The sequence below is a fragment of the Myotis lucifugus genome, unplaced genomic scaffold (assembly GCF_000147115.1).
Source record: "Myotis lucifugus unplaced genomic scaffold, Myoluc2.0 scaffold_5194, whole genome shotgun sequence".
NCBI classification, from domain to species: domain Eukaryota; kingdom Metazoa; phylum Chordata; class Mammalia; order Chiroptera; family Vespertilionidae; genus Myotis; species Myotis lucifugus.
In genome coordinates this window covers 1-9,656 of record NW_005876242.1, presented here as the reverse complement: position 1 = coordinate 9,656, position 9,656 = coordinate 1, and the positions used below count along the sequence as shown (strand labels likewise).

The 9,656-nt window shown below is 44.8% G+C and overlaps 1 pseudogene; it reads left to right on the top strand.

The window, feature by feature from the left end:
- Positions 1 to 2,894: 2,894 nt before the first annotated feature.
- LOC102441416 lies at positions 2,895 to 4,113 on the top strand (annotated as a pseudogene).
- The last annotated feature ends 5,543 nt before the right edge of the window (positions 4,114 to 9,656 follow it).

Sequence of the window (9,656 nt, the reverse complement as noted above, 5' to 3'; positions counted from 1 at the left end):
GCATATCATTGTATTTACATTACAATTCATAACAATAGCAAAATTACAGTTATGAAGTAGCAACGAAAATAATTTTATGGTAGGGGGTCACCACAACATGAGGAACTGTATTAAAGGGTCGCGGCACTAGGAAGGTTGAGAACCACTGCTTTAAGGGCTATATAAAAATTATCAACTTAAAAAATAGCCTACTATATTTGGTTGAAAATGTCATAACTCACACCTAATGCCTTGGCAGGACTAAACCAAATGAGTTGGCCGACCTTTTATGGCCTGTGGGCCAGAGGTTCCCCACCCTGGTAGATCCACATTTCCATCTGGTATCTTTGACCTTCTCCCTAGAAAAACTTTAACTCTTCCTGTTGTGTGCCTATGCTGGTAACAAATTCTGTTGGCTTTCCTTTGTCAAAGAAACCTTTTTTTTCCACGTTCAATTGTTTTTTTAAGGCTATTTCCTCAGGATATAGAGCAAGTCTAGAGTAGCCTTTACTGTTAAAGCTAGTTTAGTCCTATACCTGTCATAATCTTTCTGGACTCTCTACTAAAAAGCAAGGTATCTCCACTCTGACTAGTTGGCCCTCTAATGTGTTTAAGTTCTGTGTGAGCTCTGAGGATTATCTAGTTAAAGTTCCCATTAGTACCTTGCCTCACCTCACATACAGCACAATATTCAGAAACCAGATCAAGGGAATCACTGTGTAGATTTCTGGAGCTCTCTCTCTTTGCCTAGCTTCCTTTTCTCTGTTATTCTGCTGCAAAAATTCTAACCACCTCAACATCCCTGAAGTCTGATCTCTGTCTCTTCATCTTATTAAGGCAGCTCTGCCCGTGGAATTCTCCTCGCTGCTGGCAGTCCAGAAATAGTCTCAACACAGTAGGTTGGGAAAATTGTATTATCTCTTTTGCTGCAGGGTAACAGCCCTGTGATGGTGATTGTTTAGTGTCTGACACAGTTCCTTAAATATATTTTGAATGATTTTATTATTATTTATTCCAGGAGGGCATATCTGATCCCAGTGACATCATTATAGCTGGATGAATGTCTGTTATGTTTCCTTTACAGAAGAATATATTTCTTTAACCTCTGTGACCCTCTGAAAGGTCATCCTGCCCTTAGAGCCCTGGGCTGTGAGAGGCAGGCTGTCATGGGTCCTGAGTGTCCAGGCCCTCATCTCAGGCTTGGGGTGAAGTAAGGGAGGTGCCTAAGGCACAACATTTATGGATGCAGCCTTGGCTGATAGCTCAGTGGTGAGAGCATCAGCCCACAGACCCAAAGGTTGTGGATTTGATTCCCAGGTCAAGGGCATGTACCTCAGTTTTAGATTCATCCCTGCCCTAGTCAGAGCACGTGCTGGAGGCAACCAATCTATGTCTCTCTCTCACTCTCTCACATTGATGTTTTCTTCTCTCTCTCTTTCACTCTCTCTCCCCCTCTCTTGCTCCCCCTCCTCCCTCCCTCCTACTCTCTCTAAAAGTCAATGTAAAAAATATCCTCAGGTGAATATTTTTAAAAAACCTTAGGGGGCAATAACTCAAGTTTATAAAAATGCTACCCCTGTTTAGCATGACACTGAGAGTAAATGCCTCCTTAAATTGTGCATCCTGGGTGCTTCACTTGCCTACACAAGTCCCAGCTCTACCTTGCATAGACTTGCTAAGTGTGCCAAGACTGCAATGGCTAGAATTTTCTTTTCTTGGATCATTTCTCACGGTTCAGTTTGCAGTGAGTAAACTTGAGAAATAAAATAATTTCTTTTCTGAACAAAGAGTGAACTTGTTTCCTCTTGTTACAGAAGCGGGAAATCCCTGGGTGTCCCCTACCATCGCACCCCCCCGACCAGCTCTCCTATCTTAGCCAGCCAGTGTACCAACTGTCCGATGTTAGCTGCCGGCTGTCCCGCCTTATCTGTTGAAGCCGCTACCCACAGCGATGCCTGCCATGCTATAGCTTCCAAACAGAACTCAAAAATGAATGAGTGCAAAGGGAAAGGCTGTCACACTCTTCAATGGTGATGTGAAGCACTTTGTGCCAGATGAGTAATCTACTACCATGGGACATCCTGGACCACTCACACCATTTACCCAGAAGAACTAAAAGTCTGCATTTCTCAAGGGGACAGATATAAAAACATTTTCCAGATGGAAGAAAATAAATCATATTTCCTGATCAGATTATTAAAAAGCTGTGTAAATCTAGCCTGTGTTGCTCAGTGGTTCATCCTGTGCACTGAAGGATTGCATTCTGGTCATGACACATACTGGGGGTTGCAGGTTCCATCCATGGGGCGCCTACATGAGGCAACTGATGGATGTTTCTCTCTCTCTCTCTCCCTTTGCACCCCCTCCCCATCCCAAAACAAATGAATAAAAACTTATTTCCTGATGAAAAAAACAAACCCTTTTCCCAGATGGTACAATTGTTAGAGTACAATTAGATGGCAGCAAGATTATAAAGTTTATTAATGACCAGAGAGAACTACATACTGCGTAGTGCAAGAGACTGGAGTATCCAGATGGCACTGTTAAAACTGTCTATGCATGAGAGGTTGGGGGAGAGATATATAGTGATGGAAGACTTGACTTGGGGTAGTGAACACATCATACAATATATAGATGATCTATTATAGAAACCTATATAATTTTATTAGTGATGTCACCCCAATAAATTCAATTAAAAAAATAAAAACCAAAAAGAGTGAGAAAAAAACTATCTATGCAAATGGTAATCAAGAAACAGAATACACACCTGGCAAAAAGTCCAGAGCCAACATCCTGAAGGCAGGTATTCTCGGGGCCCCTGGTGTCACCTGGCAGCTGACCTCCCAGTGTGCTTACCAGGACCATGATACAGTCCCCTGAGGTTTTACAGCCACTCTGCCTTCCTGAGAGCTTCAATGGAGGAGCCACAGTCAGAACTCTTCATGGGGCCCCTTCCGAGTCAGGAGACATTTTCGGACTGGCAGACTACGTCAAGAAAACAATGTTCTGACCCCTGAAGTATCCCTGGCAATGGATGAACTGCTGTTGTCCCCAGACCTTGTAACCTGTCTGGACAAAGGTCCAAATGAAGCCCCCAGTATGCCAGCAACTCCTGCACCAGCAGCTGCTATCCCAGCAACAGCCCCCTTCTGGCCCTTGTCATCCTTTGTCCCTTCCCAGAAGACCTACCCTGACAGCTATGGTGTCTGTTTAGGATTCCTGAATTCTGGGACAGCAGGTTTATAAACTGCACATACTTCTCTACCCTCAACTTATTGTTTTGCCAGCTAGCAAAGACTGACCTTCTGCAAGTGTAGGTCAGCTCCCCACTCCCACTCAGTACCTGTGTCTGTGCCATGGCCATCTATGAGAAGTCCAAGTACATGACAGAGGTCATGAGTCACTGTTCCTACCATGAGTGTTGCTCTGACTCTAGCAATAGTCCAAGCCCTTCCTCAGCATCTTATCTGGGTGGAAGGGAATTTATGTGCCGAGTATTTGCACAACAAAACTACATTTCAACATAGTATGGATGTGCCCTATGAGCCCCCTGATGTGAACTCTGACTGTACCATCATTCACTACAACTTCAAGTGTAACAGCTCCTGCATGGGAGGCATGACTGGCAGCCCATCCACACCATCATCATGCTGAAAGACTCCAGTGGTCATCTGCTAGAACAGAACAGCTTTGAGATGTGTGCTTGCCCCTGTCCTGGGAGAGACCAGAACTCAGAAGAAGAAAATTTCCACAAGAAAGAAAATTCTTGACTCAAGCAGCCCACTGGGAGCATTCATTGAGCACTGCCCACCAACACCAACTCCTCTCCCCCACCAAAGATGCAACTCAGTGGAGAATATTTCACCCTTCAGATCCATGAACTCTTCCAGACATTCCCAGAACTGAATGAAACCTTAGAGCTAAAGGAGGGAAAGAACCCAGAGGGGAGCAAGACTCTATAGCCACTGAAGTCTAAAAAGGGGCAATCTACCTCCCACAATAAAAAAAAACCTCATATTCAAGAGAGAGGGACCTCACTCAGACCACCTCTGCTTCCTTCCCCCTGTTGACACCGCCACCCTTTTCCCCATTTCCTGGCATTGTGGGGGGCATAGGAGCTTCAACCTCTGCTTGGTACAGATGTGCCTCAGGAACACCCCAGAATTCCATTTGCCTTGGCCTAGGACTCTGCTAAAGAAATTGGCCTGCACTGGGCATTTGTTGGTTTGTACTTTTTTTTTTTTTTGAGAGGGAGGGGCACTGGGATGTTTCAGCTTAGCTTTTAAGGTTTTTATTGTGAAGACCATTTGGGAGAGGTAGGAAAATGTTCCTGCATATAAGGGTTAGGTTTTAAATCACCCATACACCAGATTGGAAGCTAGACAGGGAAGCTATCTCAAGTTGTTTAATGTCTCCCACTCTAATTGTCCACATTGATAAAATGCCAATAATTATACCTGCTCAAGGCCTATTGTGAGGATTAATGAAATAATGTATGTTTAGGATAATATTCCCTCATGGTGCTGGTTTCCTATCCCCATTGGTGGATGGGTTAATGGTTTCTCTAATTGGGCAGCTAGTTCACTGGCCTAGCCAAATCCTGTATAACCTCCTGGAGAACCTGAGCACCTGAAAGAAGATCCCACCCCATCCAACACCCTGTAAGATTCCATCTCTAGTGTAAGATCTGTATATTTCTGTCCAAAAAGACAGTGTAAGAAGACCCTGAACTCACCTCCTCCCATGAACACATTGAATTCACACCTACAGATAGAGCAGTTCCCCCTGAAGAATACCTGGGGACTGACTGATCAGCTTCTACACAACAAGTGAGAAAGAAACCACATCGAAACATGTAGGAGATATGGAGACACTATAGCATGGAAACCCATTCCCAATGAACCAACCTCCAGTAGAAAATGATCCCTGTCTGCCAGGCCACTGTTGCTCAGTGGTTGAGCATCAACCTATGAACCAGGAGGTCACAGTTTGATACCCGGTCAGGGCACATGCCAAGTTTGGGGGCTCAATCCCCAGTAAGGAGTATACAAGAGGCAGCTAGTCATTGATGTTTCTATCTCTCCTCTCCTTTCCTCTTTGAAATCAATAAAAAAAAATTTTTAAAAGAGAGAGAAAGAAAAGAATGGCCTTGGAACCAACCTGGCAGCATAGGTAAATGGCAGTACTTGACACCTCCCACAAAAACATCAAAATTACAACTAAAATACAGAACAACCATCATTCAGAACCACCTGAAATCTAGGTGAATATAAACCCTACAACTAGAGAAGTAAAGAAGAAAGCACATTGAGAATGCTAGGAGGGATGGAGGCATGAAATGGACTGTTCTGACACCCATATGTGGCCTTTTTTAATCAGGAGGTATATCTATGTTACAGATTTCTCCTTCAGGAGCAAGGGGTTCCAGCCCACACCATGCCACTAGCCCAGTGTTCCAAAGCTTGGAAGAGAAGACCCCAAAACTTTGGACTATAAAAACAAGTGGGGAGAGTGGCTAAATGACACAGAGGCTGCTGGAGTCCCAGTAGTTCCTCTTAAAGGGCCAGCATAGCAATTTACCTTGTCTTACACCCTCTGAGCTCCAGGGCTGGGGCATTGGCTTGGGGGGATCCAGAAACACACAGAGAGGAACTGGATTGTCTTGCACTGGGACAGTAACTTGGGGACAGCTTTCTACCATACAGGGGTCATTATTCCTGTGCTGGGACATCCCTGTCACAGAGCTGGCTGGCAGCCATATCTGAGTCTCCATCAACCAAGTTCACACTGTTGGCTTCACTCTGGTGATTTCCTGAGACCTATTTCACCCAATTTGCAGTCCCACCCAAGCTGTTTGCAGTTTTTCCATATGAATATCCTGTCCTGACTCAAACTTCATATTTAACTAAAATTGCTCAAACAAGCAGCAGCTGACATCAGAGTACAATGGGGGGCCTTGACTTACGAGTTTAATTTGTTCTAAGACCAAGCTCGTTATGGAGCTCGTTAAGGAGCTCGTTAACTCAAATTACTCTGTCAACTCAAAGCAAAAAATCGGCCGAGAGACAGCTGGTATCTCAGAAAACTCGTTAGTCGGGACACTCATAACTCAAGAGCCCACTGTACCTCATATCTATCAATAAGAGGCCCAAGACACAGCACTAATAGTAGCCTTCCTTGCTTCATAGCTTGCCTCACTTGGGCATTTCCAAGCCCAACAAAAGTAGCAGCCATCTGCAGATTGGTATATAGCTCATGCTGGGCATTCCCAGATAGTGGCTGAATTTTCCATGCCCAGGAGGCCCCAGAGCCAGTACACCCAGTGGACAGCTTTAAACTACACCAGATTACAACTCCATACATTCATGAGGGACACACTCAAGGAGAAGACTCAGTGAGCATCAAAACCCCACTGAAGCAATTCCTGCTCCATAGGTGTTTCTCATGCACAGCAGCTCTTCTGTTGTAGTTGCAGCTGGTCCTCACAGCCAATTGGCCTGGAGATAAATTTCTCCCAGTGATGCCAACAGCAATCAAAGCTCAACTACAACAAGACTGTGCACACAGACCACACAAGGGTGCCCAGCTCAGGTGACTGGGAAAGTTGAGCCACTGGGCACTACAGAATACCTACTACACTAGGCCACTCTACCAATTCCAAGAGACATAGCAGCTCTACCTAGTACATAGACACAAACACAGCCAAAATACAGAGAGAAAGAAACATGACAAAAATGGAAGAAATCTGCAGAAAACGAACTAAATGAAATGGAAGCAAGCAAACTACTAGATACAGAGTTCAAAACAGTTATAAGATTGTTCAAGGATCTTAATGAGAGCTTCAAGGGACTTAGTGAGAATTTCAAAAACATGAAAAAGGACCAGTCACAAATTAAGCATACACTAACTGAAATAAAGAATAATTACAGGAACTCAACAGTAGAGTAGAGGATGCCAAGAATCTAATCAATGATTTGCAATATGAGGAAGCAAAAAACACCCAATCAGAAGAGCAAAAAGAATTCAAAAATATGAAGATAGTTTTGGAGCCTCTGGAAGAACTTTAAATGTACTAACATTCACATCACAGGAGGAGAGGAGAGAGCAAGATATTGAAAACCTATTTGAAGAAATAATGACAGAAAACTTCCCCTGCCTGATGAAATAAATAGACTTACAAGTTCAGGAAGCACAGAGAGTCTCAAACAAGAGGAATCCAAAGAGGCCCACACCAAGACACATCATAACTAAAATTCCAAGGGTTAAATACCAAGAGAGTATCTTAAAAGCAGCAAGAGAAAAGCAGTTAGTTACCTACATGGAGTGCTCATACAACTGTCAGCTTTTTTCTCAATAGAAATTTTGCAGGCCAGAAGGGAGTGAGAAGAAATGTTCAAAGTGATGAATAGGAAGGACTTACAAACAAGACTAATTTACCCAGCAAAGCTATCATTTAGAATTGAAGATCAGATTATTGGAAAATGGGGACCGGCAGGAAGGTAGGGAGGGAGAGAGTGTGAGAGCGCAAGGAAGTGATAGAGGAGTGTGTGAACGTGTGTGGTGTGTGTGTGTATGAGCTAGGGACAGTTAGATTCTGCAGGTCTTCTAAGGGGCTGCTAAACCGGGCAGTCTTAGATGGCGGAGACCCGCTCCCTGCGCAGGCACTCCTGGGTGGCCAGCGCAGGCACAGAGACCACACCATCTTGAGAAACAGAGCTGCTTGAGACTAGGATCCTGGCCTCAGCACCACCCAGTCTGATCTCAGACACATACCAGGACCCTGAAGCCACTGGGGACAGAGACCTGTGACCACAGCTACAGACCTGCGGACACCAAAAGTTCAGAAATCCCCATGGCAGATCCGTGAGTAACAGAGCCCATTCCCCTCCCTGCAGGCTCGCAGGCAGCGCCACCACCCCTTGCCCGGGGCCTCAGTGCTGCTACAGGAACTATATAGCCTTGTGGACGAAAGGGGCCACATGCTGACTTGACAAACTCAGGAGAGGCCTGCATGGCAGTTTTGCAGACTCAGAGACCTAAAGTAACCACAAAGGATGGTTTGAAATTAAACCTTAACTAAAAGCAGTTATGGTGGGCAGTTACGTCCTAAGCCGATATCTTCACTGATAAGGTCAACCTTTACCTTAACTAAGCCTATCTGTCTTTTGCATCTATGATAACATACCCTTGAAATGTCTAGGTAACTTATGATTTCCCTGTATCTGGGGACCCTAGGGCACAGCCAGGTGTGCTGGGCCCAGGACAGATGCCGCAGATTCTTTCATTTATCATGTTAATTGTTCCTGCACCCACCTAAGTATGTGTCCATCATTTTACTTTTTATCCTATCACAGAGGTTTCCCTCTTCGCTTAATCCCACCTCCTTAAATCTGTCACCAATGAATTTTAAGTATAAATATGGATGTAACCCTGCCATTCTCCTGAGCATTATCTCAATTCGTTGAGGTTCTGTTTCCCGGCATATGTCGACAGTTTGGCTCAAATAAACTCACAAAATTCTTTACAGGTTTCAATGGTTTTTTACGTTAACAGCCTGGAAATGCGCGAGCACCTTGGAACTGGTCCCGCATAGGGCCGGGTTCAGGAGTCCTGGGCTGGGAGCAATCACGTGAACACCGGGAATTTCTCCCATGTAGCACAGGCCCAGGGACCCCGATTCTCTAGGCAGGAGGCAGCACCAAGCACCAGTGACTTGACTGTGCTTCTTATGACCTGTGCCTGAGATCCCTGATTCCCTGTGCATTCATACTAAGAGCCAGTGACTCCAATTCTTGGTGCAAGGGCACACAAGGATCCTGAATCTCAATGCAAGGTCACGCGAAGCAACAGAGACTCTGACACTGGATTCCTGGGGAACTCTGACTCTTGGCGCACGCTAGGGGGCGGTGATTTTCAACACGCTCCAGGGGGGTCTCTGTCTCAGCACAGTACAGGCAGGGTCCCTGATTCTAACGGTGCACACGAGGCCACATTGAGCTGGCAACACTGACTCTGAGCGAGCTTGGTTTCCACCAACCCACAACAACAACACATCTTAGTGTCAGAGCTCTTCAGTGACACTAGGGTGGTGTGAGGCTCCCACTGCACACGGCCCAGGCCCATGCAAGTCAACGTTTAAACCATCAGGAGATAATCAGAATGAAGAGACGACACAACACCCAGAGGAAAGATAATGAGGAGTCGCCAAGAAAGGAAATTAATGAAGTTGAAGCATGCAACATGACAGAAAAAGAATTCAGAATAATGGTTGTACAATTCATTCACAGGATGGATGAGAAAATCAACAACCTATGCAAGAATCAGGAAGAAATGAAAAGTGATATAGCTACAATCAAAAACACCATGGAAAGTTTCAACAGCAGACTAGAAGAAGCAGAGGACTGAATTAGTGAGTTAGAAGATAAGGCAGAGAAACAAGCTCAATCTGAACAGCAACTGGAGAAAAAAATTAAAAAACAGGAGGAGAGCCTAAGGGAGCTTTGGGGCAACATGAAACGAAGTAACATATGCATAATAGGGCTGCAAGAAGGACAAGAAGAGCAGCAAGGATTAGAAAATCTATTTGAAGAAATAATGACAGAAAACTTCCCAGATATGGGGAAGAAAAAAGTTACACAAGTACAGAGAGTCCCAAGCAAGATGAACCCCAAAAGACC